The sequence below is a fragment of the Lutjanus erythropterus genome, chromosome 12 (genome assembly GCF_056507025.1).
Source record: "Lutjanus erythropterus isolate fLutEry1 chromosome 12, fLutEry1.hap2, whole genome shotgun sequence".
NCBI classification, from domain to species: domain Eukaryota; kingdom Metazoa; phylum Chordata; class Actinopteri; order Lutjaniformes; family Lutjanidae; genus Lutjanus; species Lutjanus erythropterus.
Window position 1 is genome coordinate 34,680,374 of NC_139328.1, and position 17,219 is coordinate 34,697,592.

General features: G+C 37.5%; 1 protein-coding gene across 1 annotated transcript in view; it reads left to right on the top strand.

Annotated features, from left to right (window-relative positions):
• Positions 1-11,177: 11,177 nt before the first annotated feature.
• The window catches only part of chd7 (chromodomain helicase DNA binding protein 7), a 95,327-nt gene continuing 89,285 nt past the window's right edge, over positions 11,178-17,219 (top strand). The window contains exon 1 of the mRNA XM_084732261.1: positions 11,178-11,487. The gene's annotated coding sequence lies outside the window, so the exon portion shown is untranslated. The remainder of the gene's footprint in view (positions 11,488-17,219) is intronic.

Below are 17,219 nucleotides of genomic sequence, written 5' to 3' on the forward strand. Positions count from 1 at the left end.
AAGAAAAAATGAAAATGCTATCACAATAAACTATAATAAAACATTCTAAACTCTAAACATGTCATTTTGATGGTTATGTGGAGATGGAAAAATACAGTGTTTGAAAAAAAAAAAAGCGCCTGCATTTGTATTTTCTGTCTTGTTTTTTGCCGCCCGGCGGCCTGCCCCACACTGACTGCTCACTGTATGTATGAATCAATCATAATGTGGGTCCTCATGCTGTTTTTTTTTTTTTTTTTGCTCCATCTGATTTCTACATTAAAATGAGCAGGGAGGAACTGGTGCGCTCTTGGATCCGTGCCGTTCGACCTTCAGCAGTCATGGAGATTGTATTCCCTGATGAAGGTCAGCGAGACTGAGAGCCCGCTTAATGAATGAAACATTTTTTAACTCATATGTAGTCAGAGAAGGTTTGCATGTTCAGTGTATGTGTAGGAGCTTTTCAGCAATGACCTACATGAAATTCCTACGTCTGCAGGAAAACGCCACAGTTTTCAGACATCAGTTTATGCAAATGTGTTAGCGGGGAGGCTAATGTAAGCATCTAACGTCATAGCATGAAGCCAGTGGACTGTAATTAAAGGTCCAGTGTGTAAGATTTTTATGGGGGTCTACAGCCAGACATTAAATATAATATTTGTAAATAGCCCAGAATAAACACTTGCTCTTTATGATCAAAACAGACATTTTTGGCCCAAAAAAGAAAAAAAAAATCGCTCTCAATCTGCAACCATGAAATTCTCTGTTTTCTCTGAAGACTTTTTTTTTTTTAATTTGGCATCCAAAACTATCTTTCGAAAGAGTGAAGAAGACGAGCCACCGTCAAAATGTAGAGGACAAGGCACTGAGCCATAGACGTAGACTATGACACATTTTAGTTGACAACATATTGATGTTTTAATTAAATGTTAATAGGCTACATATTTTTTTTACAGTCGGCAAATAATCACTTACATGGTAAAAACAAAATAAATAAATAACTGAGAAATAAACTTTATAAAGTTTTGCCAACCTAAAATCTTTAGTGACATAATTTACTATTCTTGAAGCTTTGAGTTTTAGAAACTGAACTGTGAACCTGATTTGTTATTATTTTGGTGCCTGAAAAATCAAAGCTTTTAACTGAAAATATTACACTTTCACTTTATTAATTGTTAAATACAATTTTGGGGGGGGATGGGGGGTCCTAAAATGTACAGATTTCAGTTTGCCTAAAGAAAAGTAAATTATCTCAAACGATCAGTAGTTGGTAAAACATATTCAAAAGTAAAGAATTTGAGTCGGGCTCAGAACTCAAAAATCTATTGCAGTCTGTTGCTTTGAAATTTTGATATGTCTCAACTTTTTCATAGACCTACAACAATGATAAATAAAAATTAAAATGTTAAAAATAATAATTTACCTATTTCCATATATTTTTCTGCCAAAGTCACAGGGAGCCACTGAAGAGGAGCTAAAGAGCCACATGTGGCTCCAGAGTGGCAGGGTGCAGGAGGAGGGAGAACAGTTTTTGCTAATTGTGTGGCCGTTTGTTTTCTTATGGCTGTCTGTCTAGTGGACAGACTGTTTATGTGTGAATTATTTCAAGCAGAGTTAGGGTACAACTTTATATTTCTTAAAAGTTGGCAGAAAAAAGTTAGAAGCACAGAGTTAAGGGATCACTGACGTGTTCATGATTCATCCTGAAGGGGAAACACGTACTGAATTTCATGTGAGACTAACCACTGCCAGTGTGGCTAAAAACCTGCTGAGTATCTGAATCACAATTCAGTTACTAACACAACACATTAAAGGCAAAACAAACCGTTTTTATAAACACTGGTCAATATAACACACACTGTCACAGCAGGAAAAGCACAGGTGTTATTAATACTATTGACTGTGTCATGTATGGCAGGGTCCTGACAGTAATAAAGCTACATAGAGTGCAAAAATGCCAAAATGGCTGTGAAAAGGCCTGTACAGTGGTGGTGAATGGAATTTAATCCATGGTGTCCACAGCATTGGAAAATAGATTAAAAAGACAAAAAAGTAAATGTAACATAATTGTGCCCAGTTACTCCAGTGGATAAACTAAAGACCTCACAGTTTCAAGGGATTATTTGTGTTATAAAATGTTTTTTGTCCTTTGTAATTTAGGCGAACTGGCCCTTTATTTGGAGAAGGAATTTGACCACTGTCCTGTCAACAAAAACATGACTTTAGTCTCGTAGAGTCTTATGTAAAATGTTACATTCCTCCTTGTGCAGCCATATTGGATCATAGAAATTTAATGTTACACCTTTGATTTTTCTTTTTCAACACATTTTCAGCTACAGTTAAAGGTATAATCTGAAATATTTTCCTGAAAATACAATGTATAGATTCATCCCCTTTCAATCATCACTTGTGACCCACAACTAGTGCGTGGCAGTGTCTGTATCTGCAGAGACCCTGCAGCCCTCTGCCTGTATTTCCTTATTTATACTCAGTTTTGCTGCACTCAGGATGTTTCACCAGCCCAAAATGAACATCCTGATGCATTTAGGCTCAGACAAATCCTGCTCAGTCTGCCTTTAATTAACAATAGACCTATAGAAAGTATAAAAAAAAACATAACCTGGCCAAGCAGGTCCTCCAGCCTCTGGTCTGGAGCTTCTGAGCGTCTGTGGTCATAGAAGTGATGTTGTTGTCAATCCCTTAAAGAGACAGTTCACCCCAAAATCATAAATACAGCATTTTCCTCCTACCTTTAGTGCTATTTATCCATCCAGATTGTTTTGGTGTGAGGTGCAGAGTTTTGGAGATATCTGCCGTATCAGCCAAGGAGGACGCCATCAATGTTTACATGCCACGCTGCCAGGAGGCCGAGCCGCTCGTCCATGAAGTGACACACTTCCTTCTACGCGGTGATATGATGGTAAAAGGAAAACAGTTCCTGTTCACAACAAGGTGTGTTGATTATCTTGAGTATTCGGGTCATGATTCAAATGGTTTGAGCACTACAGGTAAGAGGAAAAATAAAATATGTACTTTTGATTTAGACGTGAACGATCCCCTTAACCTCTGTGAAATAGGAGACAAATAAAAGAAAAATGCTTAACAAAATAATGTGTCATAGCAAGGTGTTGATCTGCTTCAAGCCACCAGAACAGCTTCAGTGTCCCTTGTCATGTGTTCTCCAAGTCTCTGAACTCCACTGGAGGACTGCACAGCCTGTGTAGTGTGTGTCCTTCCAGTGTTCATCGGATAAAATATCACTAGATGCAAAGATTTGCAACTAAGGACTTTCTGTTCAAACATAAAACACACTTAAAGTACCATGACACATAACAGAATCCATCCCTACCAGCCTGGAAGCTGCTGACTGCAGACCTCAGATCAGCACTGATGAGAGAAACCGTCTGAATTACAGTAAGTATGTGTAAGCAGTGGAGTGTTGAATAGTGACTGTCAATGACTAACCAAACATAACATAGATCATGTTTAGTAGCTCCTCAGGCCAGAGCTGAAATATAGACGTGACCCATCTGTTAGTTTAGTGATTGAAGGTCAACGAGAGCAGCTTCAGTCCGACTGTTTCATCTGTCCTTATATACGGCTACAGATCTCAGAACAGGCTGCAGGACCACACAGTGGATTTCATGTCCTACATCAGATTCAATAAAGGAAAACCTCTCACTCAGAAATTCTACGAACCTGCTCATTTTTTAGGTTTGTAAGATGTCAAGTGTGATGAACATGAAGCTAGAAACTTGAAAGAAAGCTTTGGAAACTTCAAGAGATCAAATAATTTATTAATATGTACAAACACCCATCTCTGCCCAATCTATAAATCATAATGAGATTTCTAAACATAAGCCATGGCTTACTGTAGTGTTAATTATTATCTTAATAACTTAGTCTCACAAATGAATGAGAAACTCAAAATAATGAGAAACTTTCAAAATAATGAGTTATTATCTCAAAATAATGAGAAATTCCTAAAATAATTAATTATTATCTCAAAATAATAAGTTATTATCTCAAAATAATGAGTTATTATCTCAAAATAATGAGACACTTTCAAAATAATGAGTTATTATCTCAAAATAATGAGAAATTCCTAAAATAATGAGTTATTATCTCAAAATAAAGACAAACTTAATCAAAATAATGACTTAGATAACAAGTCATTACTTTGAGATCTAAAACATTAGTTTAAAAAAAGTTTCTGATTATAATGACTTACATATATATATATATATATATATATATATATATATATATATATATATATATATATATATATATATATATATATACATACAGTTACATCAGTACACTTTTGTGTTACTGTAATCCATCTAACTTGATAGCATATCAATTCATGTATGAAGTAACCATGAATTAACAATCCTTAACTGATCTATTAAGTGTGAACTACAGTCATAGTGACTTGTTCATTTGTTGATGGAGAGCAGAAAGAATTCATGATATATCCTGCATTAATCCATGCATTAAATCATCATGAGTCATGCATTAGTTAAGCATTATGTGATTTCTATCCTTATTATAAAGTGTTAGTGCTCAGCCTCACAGAGCTGCTTGTCTTCCTGCAGGTGTTAATCTTCATCCCTGATTCATACCTTCAATAAATATCAATATCATTGGCTTTTTAGCCCAGAGGTCTGCAGCAGGGTGGAGTGATGTGTCAAAAATGAACCTCCATCAGTCATCCGTCAGTCTAATCCAACTATTCAGATTCCTATCTTGAATGATGATCGGACCACCCAGTGGAGGCTGACTGCAAAGTTAGAATCACTGCAGGGGTGAAGATGATGTACTCATTTTCTTCAGAAAAAAAGGTAAAACATGAATAAATGATAATAATGACAAAAGAAGAATTAAATAGTAATACAATGAAGAAAATGCAAACAAGAGAACTGGGAGAATAGCGAGGGTTGGCCAGCAGATTTATACATTATAAAATAATTCATAGATATTATTTGACTCCAGTCAAACTTAATAAGAGGTTTGGTCCCATTCAAAACAATGAGTGCTGGAAATGTAAGAGCTCTGCGGGCACTTTTCAACACCTCGTGTGGGACTGTCTGCTGGTTTCCACATTTTGGAACCGAGTGGTTGGATCAGCCCTGCCAAGAACATCACATTTTTGCTTTCTTGGAGACAGATCTGTTCTACCAGCCAGAGTCAGGCCAAAATTAAAAATATATAGTTTTCCCCTGGCCTGTAGTGCTATTTAATTTCTTGGAAGAAACATTGTTGTTGAGTTTTTTAAATGTTTTTTTTTTTTGGTGCTTTGAGCACCACAAGCCAAGTGCCATTTAGTCCCATGATATTGGAGAGAAAGCAGACATCTCTACAGCTGATATCTCCAAAACTCTGCAACTCACTCAAAGACTTTTTAAAGACATAAGACTTTGAGCTGAGCTCAGAAGTCAAAAATCTATTCTATGCAGTCCATTGCCTTGAAATTTTGAGTTTTCCCCCAAAGTAACTTGAGTATTTGTAATCAGTTACTTCCACCCCTGGTCACTTCCCAGAATTATGATGAGCACATTCATTGTGAGCTTCTTTCCTGGAAAAGTTTTATTTCTGCGCAGAGCTGAGTTGGTTATCTGACATGAATAAACAGGACAGGATTGTTGGAAGTGAACTCATGACTGAATACATAAACAGGATATAAATAACTGAAAAATAAACAACAAAATTCTGCAAAACCTCCAGTGTCTACTGTACATTCAACATATGTAAAGTAAAATATATTCTGCCTTGAAAACCTTCCACTACGTTAATACTAAAGGGGAAGGAGAATAATACATCTGTAAGTAGCTTTATAGGCAGATAAATCTTTTGGTAATGCAGTGTAGACTTTTCACATCTGCACTTTCAGCTTCATCATGACGCTGTGATAACATAACTGTGACTATGATAAAAGCAGACACAGTGTTCACAGTGATGGATTACCTGACTGAAGCAGGCTTCAAGTCTCTGCATGTTGATTTTCAAAACATGGAGAAATTAGCTGAAAGCAGGAGCTGTCTGAGAGGAGAGAAGTATGTCCACAAATCTCTCTGCAGATCCGTCCGCACAAACGCAAAATACAGATCGTTTGTGGTAGATAGGCGACAAAATGCAGGATAAAAAGACAAAATACATGTAAAGGGCCCGTTCACACAAAAATCATAATCAATAATCATCAAAATACATATTTTTCCCCGACCTGTTAAGCCACTTATACAGCTGGATAATTTTTGAGTGAGTTGCAGACGTTTGGAGATACCAGCTGCTTTCTCTCCAATATCATGCAACTAAATGGCGCTCAGCTTGTGGTGCTCAAAGCACCAAAAATACATTTGAAAAATTAAAAAACAGTGCCACTTCACAGTTACTCAAGATAATCCACAGACCTTGCAGAGAGCAGTTTCAAGTACTTTCTTTCTAGTAGAAAATAAAGTAGGTCCGGTAGATCCTACTGCAGAAAGAAAGTATTTCTTACATGAAACTGCTCACAAGGTCTCTGGATTATACTGAGTAACCAGGTCGTGATTATTTTGATGCTTTGAGCTGCTTTGAGTGCGATTAGTTCCATTATACTGGAGAGAAGGCAGACATGTCTAAAACTCTAAAATTTAAATAAATTAATAAATCTAAAACCAAAAGAATCTAGATGGATAAACAGCAGTACCAGTAGAGGAAAGATATGCATTTTTTATTTTGAGGTGAACTGTCCCTTTAATATACTGTGGATGACTTCCATGTAGAAAAGGTATTTTCTACTGAGCATGCAAGTATGTTTTAATTCTGTTGCATATTCTAATACATTTAACATACAGTACATATATAATCATATTAGGAAGTTAATCTTAAATATATATCGTAAAAAAGACTTTGATATGTGAGGTTGAAGTGTGGTTACATGAAGTACTTATCCATAGTCAGTGTATTACCTTGGACAGGGTCAGCAGCAGAACCTATTTTAGACACCTAAAAAACTAATATCAGTTTAAGTGTACACTACAATTGGATTAAATATTGTTCTCTTCAAAGAAACCAGACTCCTTTGTCAAAAACAATAATTTAACACAGGAGTTGCTTGGTTATCGCTGCCTTGATCAGTTAGTTTGTTTGTGTTATTGTGTGACTTGTGTGAATCTGAGCGAACAATTTAAAACGCAGATTTCACACGATAACAGAAAAAAACAATTGATCAAGGCAGCGGTAGACCAGCAACTCCTGTGTCCTGTGAGGTAAAATTACTGTTTTTGTTAAAGGAGTTTGGTTGCTTTGGTGAGAGCAATATTTAGCTTATAATTTATCTAAGGCTTTCTGACTATAAAGTGGTGAAATTTTTCTGACTATAGTGTACACTTGAACCGATATTGATTATTTTGGGTGTCTAAAATCTGTTTTTCTCTGACCCTGTCCACAGCAGTACATTGCGTAGCTTCCTGCACTGGTACTCCTGCTGCTTCTCCAAACTGGTAATACACTGACTAAACACCACACTCTGACAACCAACAATCTGAACTATCGCTTTCAGACACAAAATGTCAGCCTGTCCTTTAATTAAAGCAAAAATAAAAAGTTCAATTGCAGCAGACTGTTTTGTTGGCATATATTTTGAAGTAATCCATCCAGTTGAGCATACATCAGGTTCAGTTTCAATACAAGATGTACTCTATATACAGTACAACTATAGAGATATATATAGATCTTCTGTACCATGAATTCATAATGTTCAGATAAAAGAAAAATGAGGCCTATCCCAGCTTATGTGTTGTGCTCTTGTCTTTCATAATAAGCACACAAACATTCAAATGACGTTTACATTTCCTGTTGGCTTTACATGTTTCCTGTTTATACAATAATTGACATGAAAGGTCACTGGGTCTGCAGAGTAGTAAAAGTCTAAAACCTCTATTTCATAGCAGCCATTGTGACATGAAATAGTAGTTAACACAGGTGTTTTAGCGTGATACTAATTAAGGTCCTGTTCCATTCAGCTTAAACAGTCAGGGGGCTGCTATTGTGCATGTTGGCTCGCTGGAAAGGCTCTGCTACACTAAATGGAACAGGACCTTAAAGGGAGAATTCATGCAAAAATCAAAAGTACATATTTTTCCCCTGGCCTGTAGTGCTGTTTAACCATCTAGATTTTTTTGTGTGTCTGTTGCGGAGTTTTGGAGACATCAGCTGTAGAGATGTCTGTCTTCTCTCCAATATAAAGGAACTAAATGACTGTCGGCTTGTGGTGCGCAAAGCACCAAAATAATATGTTTGAAAAATTCAAAACCAGCATCTCTTTCCAAAAATCATGACCCAGTTACTCTAGATAATTAACAGACCTTGTTATGAGCAGTTTCATGTAGTAACCTCTTTCTTTCTAGTAGAAAAGAAAGTAGCTCCGGTTGATTCTAAAATAGTTCTGGTAGATTCTACTACAGACAAAAAGTAGTTCCTACATGAAACTGCTCACATGACCCAGTTATTCAAGATAATTCACAGACCTTGTTGTGAGCAGTTTCATGCAGGAACTACTTTCTATCTAGACAAGAAAGTAGTTCCAGTAGATTCTACTGCAGAAAGAAAATAGTTCTACATGAAACTGCTCACAACAAAATGTGTGGATTATCTTGAGAAACTAGGTCATAATTTTTGTAAAGAAACACTGTTTCTGATTTTTCTTTTTTTTTTTTTTTTTTTGGTGCTTTGAGCACCACAAGCTGAGTACCATTTAGTTGCATTATTTTGGAGAGAAGGCATCTCTAAGGCTGATATCTCCAAAAATCTGCAACTCATGCCAAAGAAAATTTAGATGGATAAACAGCACTACAAGCCAGGGGGAAAATATGTATGTTTGATTTTGGGGTGAAATGTTCCTTTAATTTGTATAATTGGGAACACCTTTATTTACCTTACTGTGTCATGTCGTCATGGCTCTGAAAAAAAGGTCTGTTGTGGTCTTACTGTGGTGATTCCACTGACAACATACACTTTTAACAAACTCTTTAACAACGAATGACCATATCTCAAACACATACACTTCTACATTAGTTTGTGGCGCCTGGCGTATAAAAGGTTCAGTTCCATTTAGTGTAGAGCCTTTCCACTGAGCCAACATGCATAACAGCAGCAGCCTGACTGTGTTTGACCTGAATGGAACAGAGCCTTAATTAGTATCATTGGCAACATCTGTGTTTACCCTGCAATTTCATGTCAAAATGGCTGCTGTGAAAAAGCTCTGTAGAATACCACAGTTCATTGGCCACGGGTGTCATTTACTGACAATCACCTGTTGTTTGTGACCAAGCTGTGCTGTCGAATACTATGAACTTCACTGCAAATGTAGCATTTTCTTGATTCCATCTCAACAATTGCTGCCTATTCTCTGTAAAAACACATACTTGGGCTGCCTAACTGAGAACTGGCCTGTCCTAGTCCCTAAATCAAACACACCTATATTTTATTCAGCTGTACCTCTGTGTAACAACACAAGATTCCAGGCTCAGGCAATAAAAATGTCCCATGATGTGGTTAGGATGTACTTGAACTACTTTTTGAAAGCAGTTTTAATTTAACAAAGTATTTTTTCTTTGTAGTAGTTAAGATGTAGTTTAACTGGGGGAGACTGGGGACAATTGCAACATTTTTCTACATTTTCATTCATAATTCAGACTATTTGTAATACAAAAGTGATCTTTTGATATAAAAACACATGTATGTGAACTAATTAATAATACAATTGATATATTTTAATGAAAAGGATAAAACTATAATATTACATTTAATGCAAGACAGAGTGTTGTTGTAGTCAAATTTAACCCACTGTATTCCCTTTTGTTGGAATACAGTGGGTTAATTCAAAGTAATCACATTACTGCTGTGATATTTAATGCTACTTAAGATGTTGATATGTTTTGTATATGATTGAAATTCTTTTCAATGTCAGGCATCCTCTGCAAATGCAAAAGTTTGTTTCTGTTTTTGCAGAAGACTTGGAAACTATTCTTGTGGCAGCCAGTGTCTAATTATTTGAATTAAATTAACAAGTTATATTAGTTTAGTATTTCATGTTCATTTTTAACCAGTATCACCTGCTCCTTTCAAACCTACTGAGCACGTGCAGAATAAATGTCATCACTCTGACTTGTTCCTAATCCGGGGAGTCGAGTATGTTACAATTGCCCCAATTAGAATTGACCCCGGTCTCCCCTACTTTTCATTCTGAAGTCGCGAGTGGTTTGGTAATCAACTACTTTAAAGTATTTTCCTCAACACTGATCATAAGTATTAAAATGCCCATCTTCCTCAACATGAGAAATAGAAACTTAAATGCTTTTAGTTTCTATTTCTCAGAATATAAAAATTAGATCCAAACCCCAACAAACATTTATTTATTTATTCTTATTCCTATATTCTGATTTCTATATATATTATATATTATTTACATTATTCTTTATTTAATAATTTCGACTTTATCTCAGAATTTATTTTATTTCATAAATTTTACCTTGTATTTATGACTTTATCTTATAATTTCGACTTTTTAATCAGAATTTCGATTAATAATCTCATTATGACTCCTTATATCAGAATTTGGACTTATTAATCACATAATCATGTTTTGTTTCATAATTCTGACTTATTTATTTCAATATTGTGACTTTTTATCTTACAATTCCGACTTTTTATTTTAAAATTTTGATATTTATATCACAGTTGTGACTTTTTTCGATTTTTATGCTATAATTTCGATATTTAATCTCACAATCATTACCTTTTTTATCTCAGTATTTCGACCTTTTAGTCTCATAACTAGGATTTTTTAAAATCTCTTAATTAGGACTTTTTTTTAATCACATATAGTTTCGCCTTTTATGATATCATTTCGAGTTTTTAATCTTAATTATGATTTACCATGGGAATATTTTTCTTTCACTGGAGGAAATGGGCTTCCATAGCTCTCATATTGTTCCATTAAAACAAACAAAAATAAACAGAAACGACTCATTTAGATTCAGTTTTTTAACACAGACTAACTGACGTATACACATATACATTTTATTTTTACCATCCCTACATGACAGAGCTCACAGAGAGCGTCACACGGGCACGGCGGGGTCAGTGACCGCGCACGCCGCCTGTTTATCTGTATGAGAGGTCCTCGGGAGCGCGCCCCCCCTGGCCGAGGAAGGTGAGCGAGTGTCTGGAGGGGAGGACTCGGGAGCGCGACCAGCCGAGGGATCGATCGGATTAAACTCGATTTGAGTGAAATTAACACAAAGGAGAGAAGAGCAACGCACACTAGCCGGCGAGGTCGCGGATGCGAGACACGCCGGAGAAATATTTCATGAAAAACAAACTTGAACTTTTTTTCCTCTCTTTATTTATATTTCAAACGAAAAAGGACCACGGTGGATTTTTTTTCAAGCAAGCGGAGATACTAACCCTACTAACGAGGAGTTGATTTGATAAAAAGCCCGAAGTGACCGAGCTTGTTGGGTAAGCTAACAAATGCCTCTTTTGAGTGAATGCATTTTAAATTTTGTCGATCAGATTTCAGCATCAGTGGGGTGGTTTCATGGTAATGCAATTAGGAATAAAAACCGTTTAACTTAAATTCTTTCTTAATAGTAAGTTTTTCCATACTTTTCCCAGCCTAATCGGACTCTTTAATCCGGCGTGCGAGTTTGGTTTTCAGCCCGATTCATTCAGACCTAACTCAGTGGAAAGCTTCTGTTCTGGACTGCTGCTTTATTTCGCTTCTGTTTTATTTTCTCATTTCAGCAGAAAGTCATTGAAGGTCCATGTAGCTGCCATGCCGACATGCTAACAATAGCAAGTTTAGCTTTGCCACCCGCTGCATCGCTCACACACACACGCACAACAGTCCCATTAGTTAGTTGAAAAGTGGAAAGAAAAAGCTCCAGCACCACACGGGGAACCTCTCCGTTTCTCAGTCCGTTCCCCTGACAACTTGTTGAATTTTCTAATATGAAATATTGACTTAATTCAGTTTTAAAGTGTGACTGTTAGCCCAGTTAGCTAATTGTGTTGAAGCTTGTAGGAGACACGAGGTGGCTCGAGCGTAGAGGTGAGTCACTGGCCGACTGAATGAGCGGAGCTCTCAGGGAGATTCCCAGCGGAGAATACTTGGCATATATCGCAAAAAAATCCTTCGCTCGGGTTGAATTAAAATGTTTCTACACAAAACTACAAATTATAGTTATATTTCCACTGAATACTTGTGTTTTTACTGGAAGAGGATAGTGTGAAGTATCCGTAGTAGTCGCTAGTTTTATTGGACGGAAGGGACAGAGCAGCGGAGGAGAGGGGGGGGGGAGCTGTGAGGCCAGGCGGTCATTCCATACAACCGTGTTTTTCACGTTGTTTCTACAACATTTTACACTGCTAAAACCCCTTTAAAATGAAGGAAAGAGACTCTCCTCCCTGTCAAGAGCTTTGGAGTAGAGAGAAAAGTGTTTTACATGAACAAAAACCGAGATGAGCGAGTCGTTCCCTGGTCCGGAACGACGTGCGAAATACCGCTGATAGGCTAATTAGCCGTGCTAGCCGCTGGAGGTTAGCCCAGCGCGAGGACACAGAAGTTCAGCTAGCCTGCTAGCCAGCTCTCATCCCCATTGTGTGCGGGCGAAGACCACTTATTGCCCCCCACCCCCTCCCCGAGCTAGCTAGTAACCTGCTCGGGGCGGTTATCAGTCGGTGCATGTCGCTCCTGGGCAAGGAAATTAACTTTACACATCTTTCGCTTCACTTTTTGTCGAGTTAAAAAACAAAGTAACGCTTTACGTTTTCCTGTTATGAGAGCTTGTTATTGTGTTACATGTATCCGGCGACCGAAGTTTGGTAAGCACTCCGGCTACACTTGTTACTCGACGTGGACGGTAGAAAAGGCAGCTCAAAACACCTGCCGGTGTCCTTGTAACTGTACTTCTCTCTAGTTGTAGCAACACATCTTTACGGGATACACAAATGGTGTTGTTTTGATTCTTTATCGTCTGACTTTGATGCGTGTGTTACTTGCCCTCTTTCCCCATTATGTGTTCTGTAATCGGTCAACTTGCATAATGGTCACCCTGCCGCTCTCACGCAACTTTGGCTGCGCTATATCTGGAAAAAAAAACTAAGCTCGTATCCCCCAACCACACACACTCGCGTTGCTATTCATTCTCACATGGTGGTTTTTATTCACAGTCTGACACATTCCGTGTACATGTGCTGGTTCGTTATTTTTCTCCTCCTGTCTGCCATGGAGCCAGGAGCTGCTGCTACCCCCACCACCACCACCTTGTGTTTGTGAGCCAAGATGGCAGCTAGTCATGTTTAGCGGGCCACAGAGGGAGAGATAAGAGGCCCCGACCACACACACATACACACACAGCACACAACAGATGTTCAGCACTATTTGGTCTCTCTCCCGTTTGTCTCCCTCTCGTCTTTTCTTGTGGTTTAAGTTAAGGCACCCCTCCTCCCCTTCAGCCACAAGGCTGCCTTGGACACAAAGTTAAATTTACCCACATTTGAATTGCGTGTGATTAAAAACTGTGACCAAACTTTTGAATTTCATACACTTTAAATTCATATATTTTTACATGGCTTCATTTGGCAGATCAGTGGTAGTTTTATTTTTGTTCAGACTCAAGTAGGTTTTTCTTGATGTTGTTTGTGACCTTGTGATTGCTTCACAAACTTCAGGCCACGAGGATAAAAAATATGGCATGGGGCATGGAGGAAACTATTGCAAATTATATAGACATTAATATCTGAAACTTTAGGACACAAAGTGTCCCCAAATCTAAATTTTACATAATACGGGAGAAGGAACAATTACTTAACCTTAAATAAAATCAGATGAAATCATAAAAACAGATCCCTTGTTCCTCTTTTGAAAATATTAGGCCTTCTAAATTGTTTTTTGTCAGTGTTCCCCATACCACAAAGTCTAAAATTTGTTCATTTTTGTCATACTGAGAAGTTTCTTATTTCCCATTTTTAGTCTACAGTGTCCCTGACATGGCTCCACACACTGTCAGGGAAATCCCTGCCACTTTACACTGGGGTTAAAATAGGGGGACACACCACTTGCAGAAATGTGACTCATACACTATGAAACACAACATTAAGATTTGCCAGTTAATTGAGATTTCACAGAATGACGTAATTAAATTTCCAGTGTAATATCCATTCACTGATGCTCGTTCACCACATGCACACCCCCATCAAACTAACATTTATGACCATAAAGATTTAAGCGTGCACTGTTCGCAGTGGCCTTGTTCATTCAGTCACTTTTTCTTCTGGAAGAACGAGACATACATTTCGTTTGGAACAGGTGTCCGTCAATGTGTCATGTTTTTGAACAAGCTGTTCCCTGTTATTTTGACCTATGAATCATTAGTGTGATCTGCTTTAGTTATTTGAACATTTCACTTGTAATGTGGCACTTTCTATTGACCTTTTCACCAACACTCACTGTTTTCATACAGTGTCAGGATAGCTCAGAGCCAGGGAGATAAGCTTTAAAAATGTCGGTAAAACGAATAGATGAGGAGATGCAAAGAGCAAAATAAGTGTTTGTGTGATGGGGAGGAGGAGAGGTCACTAGTGCCCCTGATGGCATGCAGACAGCACTATAACTTGTACTGAAAACACTGATGTTGTTGTATTCTGTTTAGTGAAGATGGCCTTTGTCAACGTCTTTGTCCATCCTATCTGATTTTACTCTTTGCCAAGTATTACCCATCAGTGTCCCTTGCTTTTATCTTTTGTGCGTATTCAAGCACACTGTATGTTCTGACTTTGCTCATATGACTTTAGAAACTAGTTTTCCCCCAGTTCATTGGTGAGTTGTGCAGTTTTCATTGACAAAATCCCTATCAGTGCAGCCTGCTCACTAGTTTTGTGGCAGGTCAAGTCAGTGTAACTCATCAGAGAGCTTTCTGTTTGCCTTGTCTCCCTCATTTCTTCCAAATCTGAATGAAATTGCCCTTTCACTTTGTTAACTTATCAGTTCCCATTTTTGCCAAATCCATCACATTAAGAACAGCTGAGTGTTTCTATGTTAACATGGATTTCTCTGTGGGCCTGTGATGAGGGCTGAGAGATTTTTTTTCCCTCCTGGAGGCTGGTTAGAAGTTTATATCAAAAGCACATTTTCACTTTTCGTGTAGCTTTTTGCGCTGCTTTAAAGTGATTTTCCTGTCGAACTTGAAGCATTAGCACCCACTCACATGCTTGATCCATTTAGGTGATGAAGTTGACTTACAAATTCAAATTGATTCTCAGCGTTTGGCCGAAAGAAAGTGTGTTGTCAATATTGTACTGTTTTTTCACCCACATAGTATGAAGTAAGTTAACCGGAGTAGATGTATTAAACATGGTCTTTGTACCAGTGTGAAGCTGAGACCCCCTTGTCACTTGCAAATTGGCTATGTTTACATGAGTACTGCTGCTTAATAATTAGAATAACAGGCCAACAGATAGAAAATTCTTCAACTTTGGGTAGTTAAGTGGTTAAATCCCAGTACCAAAGATGGAATTTCCGCCGTGAATGTGAGAAAATGTCCTGAAACTTTTCAAAATGTCAGTTTTTTCCTCTGCCTCACTTATATTCAAAGTTTTGAGTCAATTATTAAAATTTCTTTACATCGTCCTCCAGTTTAGATGTAAACTGCGCTCAAAGTGAAAGCTGAGCAGCAGCTAGTCCTATGGGGACTTTTTTTTTTGCGAATACCTCTTCTTAGGTACAGGCAGTGCTTTCTCTCTGGCCATGCTGCCCTCACCAGCTGATCTGTAGAGCTCTTCAGAGGCTGTACGCAGCCTCGCGGCAAGCCTGCAAACACTGCTAAAGGGGGAAGTTTTTTTTAACATAAAGAAACCTAACCATGTAATGTACTTTTTAGTATTTACTGTATTTTTTGAGTTACAGGTGACTTTCCAAAAAAACTGCAGGTAAACATGAATTAAAGCCAACTTTAGAGTGCTTCTGATACAAAAACTTGAAAGCTGCAGGCTGATAAATCTGTATCACTCTTTCTATGATTGAAGTAGCAGAAACATTACCTTTTTCTTAAAATTAAAGGTTAAAGATAGGATGTTAGAAAAGCACAAGGACCAGGTTTTTGTTTGGCAGCATATGCCATGAATTTATTCAATTAAGAAGAAATGGCTGTGAGTTCTTGTGAAAACCTAAAACATGGCCAATGGAAAATCACCTAGAATATAACTCTATAATTTGCATACTTTGAAGGAAATGTATAACACTAGTGAGGTCACTTCAGATTTTACCAGCTGGACTTTCCTGAAGTCTTTCTACATTGCAGTTATTTTTCTAGTCGGATGCAGACTTCAAACATAATCACATACATTCCCTCAGCCGCGTTTCCATCATTTCCAGTTCTAAGTATTGTACATTTTTGAAAAGTTTCAAAAATTCAGAAACCTTCTCAATTTTGCAATTTGTTTTCGCTCACTTGAGGTTGTTTTTGCCTTTTTTAGCGTTTAAAGGGAGATGGAAAAACTTCGGCAGCACAAATTTAACTCAGCTGTTTCTATGCCGGCAGTGTCCTCGTCCTTCGCATGACGCTTATAATACAGCCCCAATCGCTCTGCACAGATCTGATTGAACCTTTTTCACATTAATATATGAAACTAATAGAAATGTCACATTTTCACCCTGTTTTCTACATTGTTTGTCACAGTTTGGGGCTTGCAGGACTCAACAAATGCAATGCCAGGCTAGTAAATCTAGCCACTGACTTGCCTGACAGGGCAAATAGTAAAAAAGAATTACACTATTAAACTGTTTTGATTATTGATTTATTGTTAGAGTAACTTTACATGCAAAAGGGCAGAAATTGCTGTTTCCATCCCCATTTTTCTATGTTTATCATATTAAACTGAATATCTTTGGTTTTTGAACTGATAAAATTAATGATATTTCCTTAGATTTTGGAAAAACTGGGATACACATTTGTCACATTTTAGACATTGCAGTCCTAGATAAAACATGACTATTAACTTTATTATACTTTGTTCTTATTTGATAACCCCTAATAATTAAGCAGGTTTGCACAGGGGCAAGTAAAAATTGACTTTGGGGTAGTAGAGTTGCCTGGGCAGGCAAGTGGGGAAAAAAACAATGTCGAACCCTGGTTTGAGTGACACTCTTAACTACATGATCATTTTGTGTGTTCTTCTTCTTCTTCTTCAAT